Here is a 17,649-nt window from a genome sequence, read left to right as displayed (position 1 = left end):
AATTCAAATATGTACACAAAATTCACATAAATAGTCAGTTCTTTGCATGCATTAGGTAGGGAACTAACTAATGTTGAAATGGTTAATAAGATTCTTCGTTGTTTACCTACTGCTTATGATGCTAAAATTATTATAATTACAGAGTTTAAAGATCTAAACATTTACTCTATTGACAATCTTCTTGGTTCCCTAATTGCTTACGAGCAAGGAGTTAGCTAAAGAAAGATTGATGCAGGTAAACCACGAATGGAGAAGAATATAACACTAAATATGGAAGAGTCTGAGAGTGAACACTCACAACGTGAGGATGAAGACGACATCGCATTGATGACTAGACAATTCATAAGCTTTCTAAAGAGGAGGAAGAAGAGATGCCAACATTAGAATAGAGGTAAATTTAAAAGAAATGCCAAGGTTTTAAATGATGTGATTTACTATGAGTGCAGTAAACTTGTTCATATCAAGACTGAATGGACAAAACGCAAAGCCACTCCTAGCAAGAAGAAGGTTGAGGAGAAACCAATTGTAAAGAAGGGCAAGAAGAAGTTTTAAAGAGCTTTCTAGGTGGACTCAGCTTCAGATTCATTAGAGACTGAGAAGAAAGAAGAAGTCACTAATCTGTGCTAAATAGCCGATAGTCTTGATCAATCAGATCGAGAAGAGATATGTGACTTAACCTATGATGAACTTTTTGAAGTTTCTGAACACATGCATGATACATATATGAAAATAAAGAAAATACATGCTAGTCTAAGTTTAGAGTTTGAAGAATTATAAAAGGAACATGAAATCTTTAGGAAAGATCATGCTTTAATTGATGACAATCACATGATTACTTAATGAGTTTGATGACTTGAATAAAAAACATGAAAAATTTAAAATCATCCAATGCTGAACTTAAAAAAGATTTTAAAAATTTTAAGGATGAATCGGAGAGCAAGATTTATAGATCAAATTATTCAAATCGAATATTGAAAGATATGAATTCATTTTACAAATTAATGATAAAATCTCTCGAGGATAATATGATACCCCCTAAACTTGAAGATTTTAATAATCCTATTATGTATCCTTAATTTTTGCAATCCCTAAATAGACAGATAAATGGTAGAAGACTTATGAATCCATTTCCAAAAGTCAAATGTAATAATTATAGATTGTCTGGACATATAGCTCACACCTGTACTTTAAAGATGAAAACTTATTTGGTGTGTGGATCTAAGATGCATAAACCTAGACATATCATACATGCATCTGATTATAAATTACCAAAAGGAGAACCCAAACTTATTTGGGTTCCCAGGTCTAACATTTGATAATTTTGCAGGGTCGATCTCACACAAGACCTCATGAGAGCATATGGTACATGGACAGTGGATGTTCAAAGTATATGACTAGAGATACTGCACAATTTATATCGCTGGAAGCCAGGAGTGGAGGCAAGGTTACACTTGAATATAACACCACAAGGAAGGTGGTTGGATCAATTATGATTGGAAATCTTAATAAATTTTACATTAATAATGTGTTATTAGTAGAAGGTTTAAAGCATAACCTGTTAAGTATAAGCCAGTTATGTGATAAAGGATATTGTGTGAAATTTTTTCCTAATAGCCGCATATTAAGCCTAAAAGGTAAAGATGTTTGGAATGGTAGAAGGGTAAATAATATTTATATGCTAGACTTAAATTATATTCAATCTCCTACTGCTTTTTATTTGAAAACTGTATCTGATGAGTCATGGCTTTGGCATAGGAGACTTTATTATTCTAGCATGAAAGACTTTAGGAGGATTACCCAAAAGAACTTAGTGAGAGGTATACCAAAGCTAGACTTTACTAAGGACCACCTTTGTGATGCATGTCAGTTAGGAAAGCAAGTGAAGTCCTCTTTTTAGTCCAATAAGGATCTTAGAACTAGTAAACCATTGGAGATTTTGCATATGAATCTTTTTGGACCAATTGGAACTGTGAGTCTAGGAGGGAAGGTATATGAATTTGTGATTGTGGATGATTACTCAAGATTCACATGTGTTAGATTTCTATTTTATAAGAGTGAATCATTTAAGGTATTTAGAAATTTTTTGACTTGGATTCAAAGAAAACTTTGGTGTAAAATTATTTCTAAATAAAATGATCATGGAAGAGAATTTAAAAATGAGAGATTTGAGGGATTTTATAAGGAGAAAGGAATTGATCACAACTTTTCTGCACCTAGAACCCCTCAGTAGAATGGGGTAGTCAAAAGAAAAAATAGAACATTAATAGAAGCCGCCCAAGCAATGTTGACAGAATACTCACTTTCTAATTATTTTTGGGCTGAGGCGGTTAACACAACATGTTATGTTCTGAATATGGTGAATGTGAGATCAAAATTAAATAAAACACCCCATGAGTTGCTAAAAGGAAGAACACCTAATTTGTCTTATTTGCATGTTTTTGGGTGCAAGGTGTTCATTCATAACAATGGAAAATCTACATTAGGAAAATTTGATTCAAAATCAGATGAAGGAATTTTTGTTGGATACTCAAGTGTTGGAAAATCTTGTAGAGTATTCAATAGAAGAACTTTAGTAATTATGGAGACCACACATGTTATGTTTGATGAATCTGGAATTTTGGAAGAGCCAAATGTTATAGAAGATGAGATTGAGATTAACTCCCAAAAGATTGATAAAATAAATTTGTATGAAAATTTGAAAGAAAACGTGGAAGAAAATTTGGAGATAGAAAACCCTTTGCCTAGATATTTGAGATTTTCTAAAAACTACCCAAGGGAACTGATTATAGGTGAACCTAGTGAGGGTGTAAGGACAAGGTGTGGATTAAACAAAGAAGTCAATCATTCAACCTTCATTTTAACTATAGAACCCATAAATATTGATCAAGCATTTTCGGATGAATTTTGAATTTTGTCCATGCAAGAAGAGTAGAATCAATTTGTAAGAAATAAAGTTTTGGAATTAACTACAAGGCTAAATGATCAAAGTGTAGTTGGAACTAAGTGGGTATTCAAAAACAAAATGAATGACTCAGGGGTAATCATTAGAAATAAGGCTAGATTAATTGCTAAGGGGTATAATCAGATTGAAGGGATTGATTTTGAGGAGACTTTTCTGAAATTACTAAACGACAAGAGGGGGGGGGGTGAATTGTAAAAGTCTTTTTCTTAGTAAAATTAACCCTAAACAAGAGTTCTAATTTTTTTGTTGTTTTTGAAATTTTAAAACAAAAATTTATGCAATTTTTCTTTCACAAAAATTCACATGCAATAGATATGACAAATTTAAAATGCAAGTAAAAAGTAAACAACAATAAGGAAAGAACACACCAAGAATTTTATAGTGGTTCGGTCAAAATATGACCTACGTCCACTCCCCGGAGTCCTCCACTCCGGGATTTTCACTATCAAAATAGTTCTCCTTTTGCCCCCCTCGGCAAGGCGGAGAAGCCTGTACAAACCTCCCTTTCACCAACCCGGCGTGGCTGTTCGTACAGTACGATTACGCATCGTATAGTACAATCTTCATAAATAGACGTTGTCCTGGTACGAAGATGTACGAACAGTTCAAAAACAATTCGTACTGTACGATATAATATCGTACGGTACGAACCAACAAGATACTATTCGTACAGGATGATGGTCTGGACGATCAGATGTCGTCTCTGTTCATCGTATGGTACGATGACTATCGTACAGTACGATGTGACAAAAACTAAGAGATCGTCCAGGACGATATCTGGGACGATCATACTTCGTCTCTGTTCATCGTATGGTACGATCAAGTTCGTACAGTACGATGTTCAAATTTTAATTAGGCATGGATTACATGCACTAATCACGGGTTAATTTAAGTAAGTATTAAAAATGGATCGTACAGTACGAACCTGTTCAGTTGAATAAGGACCCTAAGGAAAAATCTGTTGATCAAAAGAAATTTAGAGGGATAATTGGATCTTTACTTTACTTGACTGCTAGCCGACCCGATATCATATTTAGTGTTTGCTTGTGTGCTAGATTTCAATCAGATCCAAAAGAATCACATTTGACAGCAATAAAAAGGATTTTAAGATATCTGTTAGGAACTCAGAACTTAGAAATTTGGTATCATAAGTTTAGCTCTTTATTTGAAGTAATTGGTTATTTAGATTCTAACTTTGCAGGTTGTAGGGTGGATAGAAAGAGCACTTCTGGAACATGTCAATTTATTGGAAATTCTCTAGTCTCTTGGTCCTGTAGAAAATAAAATTCAGTAGCCCTATCTACTGCAGAAGCTGAATACATAGCATTAGAAAGTTGTGTGGCACAAGTACTTTGGTTGAAACAACAATTAATTAATTTAGGATTAACTATAGGCACTATTCACATTTATTATGATAACACTAGTGCTATTTCTATTTCTAAAAATTCTATTTAACATTCAAGAACCAAACATATAGACATAAGGAATCATTTCATAAGGGAACATGTATCCAAAGGAGAAATTGAACTCACTCATGTTTCTACTGAAAATCAACCTGCAGATATTTTTACAAAAGTTTTAGCCTTTGATACTTTCAGTTCATTAAGAACAAGGCTTGGTGTGATTGATTTAAATGCTTAATTAAAAATATTTTTGCAACATTGATGATTATTTTTTTTAGTTAATGTTTTTGTATGTTTTTATGTGTTTGTGAACTTGTATGTGTGATTTTTTTTTATTTTGTATTTGTGTTCTTCGTTTTTTAGTGAGTTATTTCTGTGTGTTTGTGTTTTAGTTTTAATTGAGTGCATGATTTAAAATTTTTGAGTGTCCATCGTCTGGGAGGAAATTTTTTTGTACGGGATGATTTGTGTAGTGTATCTAACTATCAGATTTTGAACCGTTAGTATGCAATTTTCAATTTTTAATTGTCAATTCGTCTTTATGATCATCACGATCATTCGGGATGAATTGTTTTTCAAATGACGGGACAAATGAATAAAGCAGTTGAATGGATAAGGTAGTTTTTAATACTAATTTCGTACGTACGAACCTTTGGTTCGTCCGGACGAACACATGTCGGTTTGATATAGGGGATGAATTTAACTACCTTTAAAATGATCATAAGTACTGATCATCCTAGGATGAACACGTGTTCATCTGTACGATTAGTCTGGTCAAAAGTATGTACGAAAGGATGCTTTGTAAGTTGTGTTGATTGCAAAAACTGTTTCATTTTGATGCTTTGGTTTGTCCATACAAATTTTTTTCATACGGGACGAATAAAAAAGTTCGTACGGGATGAAATTTTTTCGTCTAGTATGAACATGTTATTTTCAATAAATAGAAGGGCTTTTGAACTCAACATTCACACTCAAAACTTCACTTTCAATCTCTTTCGTACTCTAAATCCTTTTTAAATGGCAAGTTCAAGTAAGAGATAAAAGATTTTGACAAAGAAACTACATAAAAATTTTTCTGAGAACATTCTTTCCAAAGCAAATAAGGAATCTTTTCCTAAGTTTGTCTCAGCAAAGATCACACCCTCCAGAATCCTAATCCAAGAATAACTTACCTTTCAGGTTATGAACTTATTTGCTTCAACACAGTTTGGTTTTATACTCACCCTCACTATATCTATAATAAAGAAACCTTTCACCACTTCCTCACCAACATGTCCTTTAATTCTGACCATTCTATAATCCGTTCCTTTGTCTTTAAATAAAAAGTTGAAATCACCAAGGTTGACTTAGGAGCCTTTTTGAATTTAAGGACAAAGGGAGCTAGAGCTCATCACTTGATTAACACTCATGATTATGCATGGTATGAAATTAATAATATGGTTAGAGGAAATAATTTGAATGAACATGTGGCTAAAGTATCTGGTCTAGTTCGTAATGCTCGTATCATCCAACATATTCTTAGAACTTCTATAATTCATAAAGCTGGTGATAGGATCAATATTACCCCTCTTCTTTCTATGGCGACCTTCTTGATCATCACTAAAGAACCTATAGATGAAGCCCAACTTTTCCTTGACTATCTTTTTGGACTGTTTGAAATTGGTCATGTAGAACATAAGAGAAAGAAGAACATTGCCTTAGGACATCTAGTGACCTACATTCTTTACAAGAAATACAATTTGGTTCATTCTGATCAAGAGTTTGAAGAACCACTCTACTACAACGATGGATCATTTAGAGCAATCTTTAAAGAAGAACTAAGTAAAGTACATGTCATTAGTGATACTGAGGAAGAACATGAAGCTGCACCTACACCCGCCAATGAACCAAATTATCAGGATTTGGTTCAAAGATTTGATCGCCTAGAGACTCATTTTGATCAATTGAGACTCATCTTTAGCAGCAGGACGCACAATATCAGTATGACATGAGTTTTATGAGGGACCAGATGAATGATATCAGTACCAATGTGTTTATGATGAGTACTTAATTTAACATCATTGGTGCTGCACCCCCTCCTCCTCCTCCAGATTAGGGTCCTTCTTAGTGATAGTTGCACTGTTTTTATGTATTTTCTGCAATTTGTGTGTTAGTTGTTGCTTTAAGAAAGTTTGTTGTATTTTCTTTTTTTTAGATGTTTTGTTTTTGTATTGATATCCTAAGCTTAGATTGTAATATCTTTATGTTGATTTCAATATCGTGTTTTGGCTTTAATATTTGTGAAATGTGTGTTAGCCTTTATGACAATCATTAGATTTTTGATCTTAATAGTGCTATACTTCGAAATACAAGTTAAAATTAAATTCATTAGAAAATCTAATTTTTCTTAATTTAAGTTTTGCTTATAACTTGATGTTATTAAGATTGTCAATTTCATGTCTCTTATTTAGACTACATTAATGTCTAATATTATTATTGTAACTGTGATGTTTTCTTATTATGTATTTTACTTATCAATAAATATTTATGAACTCAGAAAAATTTAAAATTTTTGATTAATGATTTTAGAAAGATTAAAATTATTCTTGAAAAATGTACAAATGTAAAAAAATCAAAAGAAATACACAATGATTCGTAAGTTTTAAAAGAGGCACAAAATAAGCCCACAAGTAAAAAGATGCACAAAAATGTGCCATAAATGTGAAAAAGATGATCAAATCGCCACACGTGGTAGTTATTTCTTTCTATTATCTTTTTAATCTCTTAATTCAAATTGATCTATTGTACATTTATATTTCGTATTGAAATTTGAAATATACAAATTTTTTATTCATCCTTTTTGTAATGATTTTCTCTTTCTTAGAGTCTTAATTGACTTATTTTTTTGATATATTCTTTATATTATTAATGTTCTATCTGTTCTTAAATTCTATGAATTAATATGATTTGCCTAATATTTTAATTTTATTTGCATAACTTATTTCAATCAATTTCAAGATTGAATTATCAAATGATTTTTATGTCTTCTTACACTTCAAGTCTTTTTCTTTTTCTCTTTTTGCTATTATCAAAAAGGGGGAGAAATTGTTTGTTCTATCATAGTGTTTGTGTGTGTTTGTTTTGTTTCGTATCTCTAAAAATTTTGAAAACAAAATTTTTTTTATTCAAATACCTCCTTATTTTTTTGTGTTCATCATTTCAGGGGGAGTTTAGGAGATTTTTAGAATTTGAAAATTATACAAACAATAATTATTTTGTCATCATAAAAAAGGGGGAGATTATTAAGAGAATTGCTTTTTGCATGTTTTACATTCTTGCAACTTGTATAGTTTCGATGATTTCAAATATTATTGTTTTATGTATAGTTATCTCCTAACACTTTTTGGAAGAGTTGTTTTTGCTCTTGTGTGTACTAACATATCAGGAAAATCAAACTCTATACTACAAAGACTTCAAATCAAATTCAGCATGAGATACTTTGTGTATTTAAAATTTATATTTTTTTCTTTAAATTAAGTTTGAGAGGGAGTGATTGTAATTGAGTGAATAAACACACACACTTTAGGAGATCTTGAGAAATTTGTACTGATTGTACGAGTTGAACATAGTTCGTACGGGATGATCAGGTCAGTTATCTCCTCATAAGAGCAATGGAATGAATAGGAGTTGAAGAAAATTTTTCTAAGTCCTGATCGTCTAAGACGAAGTGTATTGGTCCTAGGACGAAATGTTCTCTGGAAAATTTTCATTCAGAATGAAGTGTATTCGTTCCAGGACGAGTTGCTCTCTGGAGTATTTTCATCCAGGACGAAGTGTATTTGTCCCGGGATGAGTTGCTCTCTGGAAAAATTTCATCCGGACAAACCCATATTTGTCCTAGGACGAAGTGAACCGACTCTAAAATTTTAGTGATGTTCTGTAGTTTTTTGGAACCGACCTATAGAATAATCGTTCGTACCAGACAAACCTAGTTCGTACGGGATGATATGTCTGTACGAAGTCATTTCGTACCCATATACATTAGGTTCGTTTGCAATGCATTAAGTAAAATCGTCCAGGATGATCCACGATCGTACGGGACGATCCAATGCTTATTGACTTAAAAATTTGCAATTTTTGGACAATTTTTTGTGTCTTTCCTATAAATAGTCCAAACTAAACTACCACTTAATCTTTTTGCCTACTGATCTTCGTGCCTATTGAAAGAAGAGTCAAGGAGAGAGTGTAAGAGAGTGTTCGAAGGAGGATTCTTACTACTACAGCGTGAAGGCTTCACTTAGTTTTCAAAGGTAAGAATCTTTACTTTTAATTTGCATTTACTTTTCTCTTTTCTTTCTTCCTTCTAAATTTCTTGTGAAGAAGATCTGTCAAGGAGATTCGGTTCTCTGCTGACACTTGGAGAGTGTGAATTTCCGAAAGGTTCTTTGCCGACACTTGGAGAGTGTGAGTAGTCGAAGGGTTCTCTACCCACACTAAGAGAGTGTGAATAGCTGAAGGGTTCTCTACCTACACTAGGAGAGTGTGAATAGCCGAAGGGTTCTCTACTAACACTAGGAGAGTGTGAAAGGATGAAGGGTTCTCTGCTCACACTAGGAGAGTGTGAAAGGACGAAGGGTTCTCTGCCAACACTAGAAAGAGTTTAAAAGGACGACGGTTCTCTGCCGCACCGGGTAGTGGTGGAAGAGAGTTTTGTAAAGGCTTCTCCACCTTGCTGTCGGTGCAAAAGGAGAGTCACTATTGGTATTAGTGCAATACTCAGAGGATGCCTCGGGGGATTTGATTTAGGTCTGGTTTTGACCTTTCCACTATAAACCCCGTGTCTTTATTTTTCCGTTGCTTTTTATTTTTATGTTTTCACTTTTAAAACTGTGGTTGAAAAATATTTTCTAGAAAAATTCACTAAAGTTTTATTTTTGTTTCCTAATTTAAAAAGAGGGTTAAATTTTTTAATAACCAATTCACCCCACCTCTTAGTTAGCCTTGGGACATAAGCTTAGGTTTAACAACCTAATTCATAGTGAATGAGTTTTAACATTGCTAGCCTTTGCTTATTTTAGAGGATTTAAATTGTATCAAATGGATGTAAAAATTTCCTTTTTAAATGGGGTAATTCAAGAAGATGTTTTTGTAGAACAACAACCATATTTTGAAAATTCTAAATACCCAAATCATATTTTTAATTTGTAAAAGGCATTATATGGATTAAAACAGGCACCTAAGGCTTGATATGAGAGGTTGAACACCTTCTTACTTGAAAGATCTTTTGAAATAGGAAGTGTGGATACAACTCTCTTTTTGAAGAGATTTGGAAAGGATATACTCATTGCAAATTTATGTGGATGACATAATCATTGGATCTTCAAATAAAAATCTTTGTGATGATTTTTCTAAAATAATGAGTAGTAAATTTGAGATGAGTCTAATGTGAGTTTTAAGTTACTTTCTATGATTTATCATTAAGCAAATTGAGGAAGGTACATTTCTTAGTCAGTAAAAACATGTTAAGGATATCCTCAAAAAGTATGAAATGGATAATGTTAAACCTGTTAGTACACCTATGAGTTCCTCAATTCCATTGGATATGGACCCTAAGAGAAAATCTGTTGATCAAAAGAAATTTAAAGGGATAATTGGATCTTTACTTTACATGACAGCTAGCCAGCTCAATATCATATTTAGTATTTTTTTATGTGCTAGATTTCAATCAGATCCAAAAGAATCACATTTGACAACAGTATAAAAGATTCTAAGATATCTTTTAGGAACTCAGAACTTAGGAATTTGGTATCCTAAGTTTAGTTCTTCATTTGAAATAATTGATTATTCAGATTCTGATTTTGCAGGTTATAGGGTGGATAGAAAGAGCGCTTATGGAATATGTCAGTTTATTAGAAATTCTTTAGTCTCTTGGTCCAGTAAAAAACAAAATTCAATAGCCCTATCTACTGCAGAAGCTAAATACATAACATTAAGAAGTTGTGTGGCATAAGTACTTTGGTTGAAACAACAGTTGCTTGATTTCGGATTAACTATAGGCACTATTCCAATTTATTATGATATTACTAGTGCTATTTGTATTTCTAAAAATCCTATTCAACATTCAAGAACCAAACATTTGGACATCAGGCATCATTTCATAAGAGATCAAGTATCTAAAGGAGAAATTGAACTCACTCATATTTCTACTGAAAATCAACTTGTAGAAATTTTTACAAAACCTTTAGCTTTTGATACTTTCAGTGCATTAATAACAAGGCTTGGAGTAATTGACTTGAATGCTTAATTAAAAATATTTTATGCAACATTGATATTTGTTTTCTAGTTAATGTTTTTGTGTATTTTTATGATTTTGTTTATCTTGTGTTTGTGATTTTCTTTATTTGAGTTTTTATTTTTGTGATTTTATGCATTTTGAGTGACAATCGTTTGGGACAAAATTTTTTCGTACAGGACGAATTATGTAGTATGCCAAACAGTTGGATTTGAAACTTTTGTGTGTAGTTTTTCAATTTTTAACTTTCACTTCGTCTATACGATCGTAACGATCGTCCAGGACAAAATTTTTTTAAACGACAGGAAGATTGAATGGCAGTTTAATGGATAAGGTCATTTTAATACAGATGAACCTTTGGTTCATCCGGACGAACACATGGCGGTTCGATGTGGGGGACAGTTTCAACTGCAATTAAAATGATCATAAGTTATGATCGTCTAGGACGAACACCTATTCATTTGTACAATCGTTTGGTCAAAAGTCTGTACGAAAGGATGCTTCGTAAGTTGTGTGACTACGAAAAGCTATTTTATTTTGGACTCATTCATTCTTCCATACGAATTTTTTTCATACGGGACGAATCGAATTTCATATGGGACGAAAATAATTTTATCTGTACGAACAGTCGTTTTTCAATAAATTGGCGGGCTTTTGAACTAAATAGTCATCTCTCACACATCACTTTCAAAACCTTTCTTCCTTTAGATCATTTTCAATGGCAAGTTTAAGCAAGCGACAAAATATTCTAGCCAAGGGACCACCTAGAAACTCTTCCGATAACTTTCTTTCCAAAGCCAATGAAGAGTCTTTTCCGAGATTCGTGTCCACTAAGATCACACCCTCTAGAGTTCTCCTTCAGGAATAATTAAATTTTAAGGTAATGAACTTGTTTGCCTCCACTTAGTTTGGTTTCATCCTCACACTAGTTTATCTCTATAACAAAGAAACCTTTCACTATTTCCTGGCAAACATGTCTTTCAACTCCGACCATTCTGTAATCCGTTCCTATGTATTTAAGAAAAAAGTTGAAATCACCAAGGTTGACTTAGGAATCTTTTTAAACTTAAGAATTGAGGGAACTAGAGCACATACCTTGACCACCACTTCTTTATTTGAATGGTCTAAAATTAATACAGTGATTAGAGGAATCATTTTTAACGAGTATATGCCTAAAGTATCCAGTCTTATTCGTAATGCTTGTATCATCCAGCATGTTCTTAGAACTTCTATAATTCCTAAAGCTGGTGATAAACTCAACATTACTCCTCTTCTTTCTATGGTAACCTACTTGATTATGACTGACCAACCAATAGATGAAGTCCAATTTATTCTTGACTATCTTTATGGACTTTCTGAAATTGGTCATGTTGCACATAAAAGAAGGAAGAACATTGCCTTAGGACATTTAATGGCTTACATTCTAGAGAAGAATTACAATTTAGTTCATCCGGACCAAGATTTTAAAGAACCGCTCTACTACAACGACAGATCATTTAGAGTAATCTTCAATAAAGACGAACCAAGTAAAACACATGTAATTAGTGATACTGAGGAAGAACATGAAGCTGCAGCTACACCTGCTAATGAACCAAATTATCAGGATTTGGTTCAAAGATTTGACCTTTTAGAGATTCACTTTGATCAAAGGTTTGATCAAATTGAAGCTCATATGCAGTAGCAAGATGTACAATATACTCATGACATGAGGTTTATGAGGGCACAGATGAATGATATTAATATCAACATGCTTATGATAAGTACTTATTTCAATATCTTCGGTGCTGCACCTCCTCCTCCAGATCAAGGACCTTCAAAATGATTTCATGTACTTGATTATGTTTTTATTTTTCTTTAGATGATGTGTTAGTATTGTGATGTGTTAGATTGCTACGTGTTTTATTTTAGTTGTGTTGATTTTCGAGTTCTATGTCATATTGATATCATTTGATTAGATTGTAATATCATTTATTTTGATATCAATATAAGTTATCTTATTTTGGCTTTAATCTTGTTTTGAAATGTGAGTTAGCCAATATGAATATCTTTAAAATTTTTGATCTTAAAATTGCTATAACTTGAAGTGTAACTTAAAATTGAATTCATTAAAAAAATCTAATTTTTTTAAATTTAAGTTTTCCTTATAACTTGATATTATTAAGATTGTCAATTTCATTTCTCTTATTAGACTACATTATTGTTTAATATTATTATTGCTATTGCGATGTTTTCTTATTTTATATTTCACTTATCAATAAATATTAATGCACTTAAAAAAATTTGAAAATTTTGATTATTGATTTTGGAAAGAATACAATTACTCTTGAAAAATGTATAAATGTACAAAAATTAAAGGAATGCACAAAGGTTCCTAATTTGAAAAAGAGGCACAAAATAAGCCCACAAGTAAAAAGATGCACAAAAATGTGCTACAAATTTGAAAAAGATGCGCAAAGCACCACATGTGGTAGTTATTTCTTTCCACAATCTTTTGATCTCTTAATTCAAATTAATCTTCTATACATTTATATTTTGTATTGAATTTTGAAATATACAAATTTTAAATGCAATGATATTCTTTATCTTAATGTTTAAATTGATTCATGTTTTTGATATGTACTTTTTATTAACAATATTATATCGCTTCTTAAATCCTATGAATCATATTGATTTGCCTAATGATTTGATTTATTTGTAAAATTTAATTCAATCACTTTCAAAGATCAATTATCACAAGATTATCATATGTCTGCTTATATTTATGGTCTTTTTTCTTCTTCTCTTTTTGCTGTTGTCAAAAAGGGGGAGAATATATTTTTTGTTAGTATCTTTTAGTAACTCATATCTTTTTGTATCCTTGTTTGTATCATATTTTTGTTTCGTAGTATTATTTTTGATGCTTTTTAAAACTTAAAAAAAGGGAGAGATAAAATTGTTGTGCAAAGCCTCGTTATTTTCAAATGTTCATCAATTCAGGGGGAGTTTAGGAGATTCTTAAAATTTAAAAATTATATAAATAAGAATTATTTTTGCCATCATAAAAAAGGGAAGATTGTTAAGAGAGTTGCTATTTGCATGTTTTACATTATTGCAACCTATATAGTTTTGATGATTCCAAATATTATTGTTTTAAGTTTTTTTATTTCCTAACACTTTTTGGAAGATTTGTTTTTGCTCTTGTGTGGACTAACATTTCAGGAAATTTGAACTCCAGACTAATGAAGACTTCAAATCAAATTCAGCATTAGGTAGTTTGTAAATTGAAGCTTATATTTTTCTTTGAATTGAGTTTGAGAGGGAGTGATTGTAATTGTGTAAATAAACTCACACACACTTAAGTAGATCTTTAAAAATTATACTGATCGTACGGGATGAACACAGTTCATACGGGATGATCAAGTCAGTAATCTCCTCAAAAGAGCAATGGAACGAAAAGGAAGTGAAAAAATTTTTTCTAAGTCCTGATCATCCAGGGCGAATTTCCTATTCGTTCTAGTACAAAATGGGCTCTTAAAAATTTTTGTCCAGACGAAATTCATATTTGTGCCAGGACGAAATGCTCTCTAAAAAATTTTTGTCCGGACGAACTCCAATTCATCCCAGGACGAAATGTCATCTAGAAAATTTTTGTTTAGACGAAATCCATATTCATGCCAGGATGAAATGTTCTCCGTAAAAATTTTGTCCGGACGAACTCATATTCATACCAGGATGAAGTGCACCGACTCTTAAAAATTTGGCAACTTCCTGTAGTTTTTGGAACCGACCTATGGTATAACCGTTCGTTCCGGATGAACCTTTTTCGTACGGGATGATTAACATGTACGAAGTCAGTTTGTACTAATATACATTGGGTTTGTTTCCAACTGAATTAAGTAACATTGTTTGGGATGATCCACGATCGTACAAAATTATCCACTACTGACAAACTTGAATTTTAGCAGTTTTTGGGCAATTTTTTTTATCTTTCCTATATAAAGTTCAATATAAACTGCCACTTAATTTTTTTGCCTACTGATCTTCATGCCTACTGAAAGGAAAGTCAAGGAGAGAGTGTGAGAGAGTGTTTGAAGGTTTCACTTGGTACTCAAAGGTAAGAGTCTCAACTTGTGATTTTTGATTACTTCACTCTTTTCTCTCTTACTTCTAGATTTCTTGTGAAGAAGTCTGTCAAGGAGATTCGGTTCTCTGCCAACACTTGGAGAGTGTGAACAGACGAAGGGTTCTCTGCCCACACTAGGAGAGTGTGAAAGGATGAAGGGTTCTCTTCCCACACTAGGAGAGTGTGAAAGGATGAAGGGTTATCTGCCAACACTTAGAAGAGTGTAAAAGGATGACAGTTCTCTGCCGCACTAGGTAGTGGTGGAAGAGAGTTTTGTAAAGGCTTCTCCGCCTTACTGTGGGTGTAAAAGGAGAGTCACTAGTGGTATTATTGTAATACTCGGAAGGTGCCTCTGGGGAGTGGATGTAGGTCGTGTTTGACCGAACCACTATAAATCTCGTGTCTTTTATTTTTCTGCCACTTTTATTATTTGTTTTACTGTTTCTAACTTGTGGTTGAAAAATCTTTTTCGATAAAATTCACTAAAGTTAAAATTCTTGATTTTAAAGTTTAAAAGAGGGTAAAAGTTTTAATAAATAATTCACCCCCTCTTGGTTAGCTGCTGGGACATAAGCTTAGGTTTAACAACCTAATTCATAGTGAACAAGTTTCAACAAAGTTCACTTAGGCTTAACATCCTTATCAAACTTTCAATTGGTATCAGAGAGGTACTCAAAATAGTATTTTAGAAAATATAGAGGAAAAAAGATCAATGACACATTTCAAAAATAGAAACATTTTATAAGGTTATTGTATTACTCATCCACCATTTTTTGAGAATAGTCCCTTTGATTTTTGGAAAATCGACATTTCAACATTTTACATTCTATTGATTTCAGGAAATAATATATGATTCAATCTGGATATTCTTTACCATTACATATTTTTATTAGTATGAAAGTTTATATTCCTTATACTAAATGGAGTCAAGAGGACAGAAAATTTTCTCAATTAAATGCAAAATGTCTTAACTATTTTTTTCTATGATTTGAAATTTTAGGACTATATGCATGTATCAACTTATACTACTAAAAAGAAAATCTAGGATAGATTGTGCATTACATATGAATGAACTAGTGAAGTAAAATAATCTAAATCAAATATTCTATTGCAATATTATGAACTCTTTCTCAAGAAACCTAGCAAAATCACTTAAGGCATGTATAATAGGTTTACATAGTTATTGACATCCCTACACGCATTTGGTAGAGAACTATCAAATTCTGAGAAAGTTAATAAAATCCTATGTTGCCTTCCTAGTGTGTATTATGCCAAAATTATTATAATTACTAAATCAAAAGATTTGAATGTCTATTCTATTAATAATTTGCTTGGGTCACTCATTTCTTATAAGTAAAGCGTGAGTCAAATATTAAATGATGAAGGTGATAAAAAGGAAGTGAAGATTGTGGCTTTGAAAGTGAATAATTTTTGACAATAAAAGTTCTATAACAAAGGAGGATGAGGACATAGCGCTGATGAAACAACAATTTAAATGCTTCATAATAAGAAAACAAAAGTGTAATCAGTAGTGGAATAATGACAAATCAAATAAGAATTCTAAGGCTTCTTCTGATATTATTTATTTTTAATGTAGGAAGCTAGGACGATTGAGAACGGATTGCCCCAACCTGAAAACTCACCCAATCAAGGAGAATGGTGAAGAAAAGGTTAAATTTAGGAAGGAGAAGAATAGGACCCATAAGGCATTTTGGGCTGAATCTACCTCAGAATCATTGAAACTAGAAGCAAAGGAGGAGGTAATAAACATGTGTCTTATGGCTAATGATAATCTTGATCAATCATATTAAGATGAGGTATGCCAACTTTCCTATGATAAATTATTTATTATTTCTTAGAAAATTCATGATTCATGTAAGAAACTAAAAAAGATGTCTGCTAATCTGAACAATAATATTACTACTTTGCAAAAAGAGCATACTTGTTGATAAATGATCATTCTAGCAAGGATAGCAATCACTTGTCTTTATTTGATGAATATGCACATTAAATAAGAATCATGTTAAACTAACTACTACACATGAATCCTTTAAGAAAAAGTTTATAAAATTTGAAAATGCATTTAAGGAGTTGGAAATAGTTGTAGGTGATTTTGATAGTGGTGAGCATGAATTAAAAATATATATATCCATTATATAAAGTGCAAATAAATTTGTATAAGAAAAAATAAGTGCACTTCAAAATAAAAAGCCATCACCTACTCTAGCATAGTGTAAACCTTTATTACAGCATGCATCATTTAATCCTAGGAAGAGGAACCATAACCCACATAGATTAGTGAACCATTTTACTGGTGTTAGGTGTTACTTCATGCTAGGTCACATAGCCCGCACTTGCACTATCTACCGTAGGACACATCTAATATAGAGGCTAAAACTACATGCATCACAATATTGCATGTAAATATCTCATTCATTAATGCATAAGATGCAACCCAAACTTAATTAGGTCCCAAAAATAAGGTTTAATGACTTTGTTGGGAAGCTCTCACAAAAGACCTAGTAAGAGCATGTGGTACCTGCATAGTGAATGCTTGAGGCACATGACTGGTGATTTGAAGTAGTTCATCACACTAGAGGCCATGCCATGAGGCAATGTCATACTAGGGGGAAACATCACTAGGAAAGTGGTTGGCTTTGATATAACTATTAATTAAAAAAATTATCAATAAAAAATATTTTATTAGTTGATAACTTAAAGTATAACTTACTAAGCACTAGTTAATTATGTGATAAGGGTTTTGATATACAATTTTTATCTATAAAATGCATGATTAGCTTAAATGGAAAATTTGTTTTAGAATGAAAAAGAATAAATAACATTTATATACTTGATTTGAACTACATTAAATATTCCAAATCCTTGTGTTTGAAAACTATTATTTATGATT

Source organism: Dendrobium catenatum, unplaced genomic scaffold, assembly GCF_001605985.2.
Source record: "Dendrobium catenatum unplaced genomic scaffold, ASM160598v2 fragScaff_scaffold_847, whole genome shotgun sequence".
NCBI classification, from domain to species: Eukaryota; Viridiplantae; Streptophyta; class Magnoliopsida; order Asparagales; family Orchidaceae; genus Dendrobium; species Dendrobium catenatum.
The sequence above is the reverse complement of the archived record's forward strand: the minus strand, read 5'-3'. Positions refer to the sequence as shown.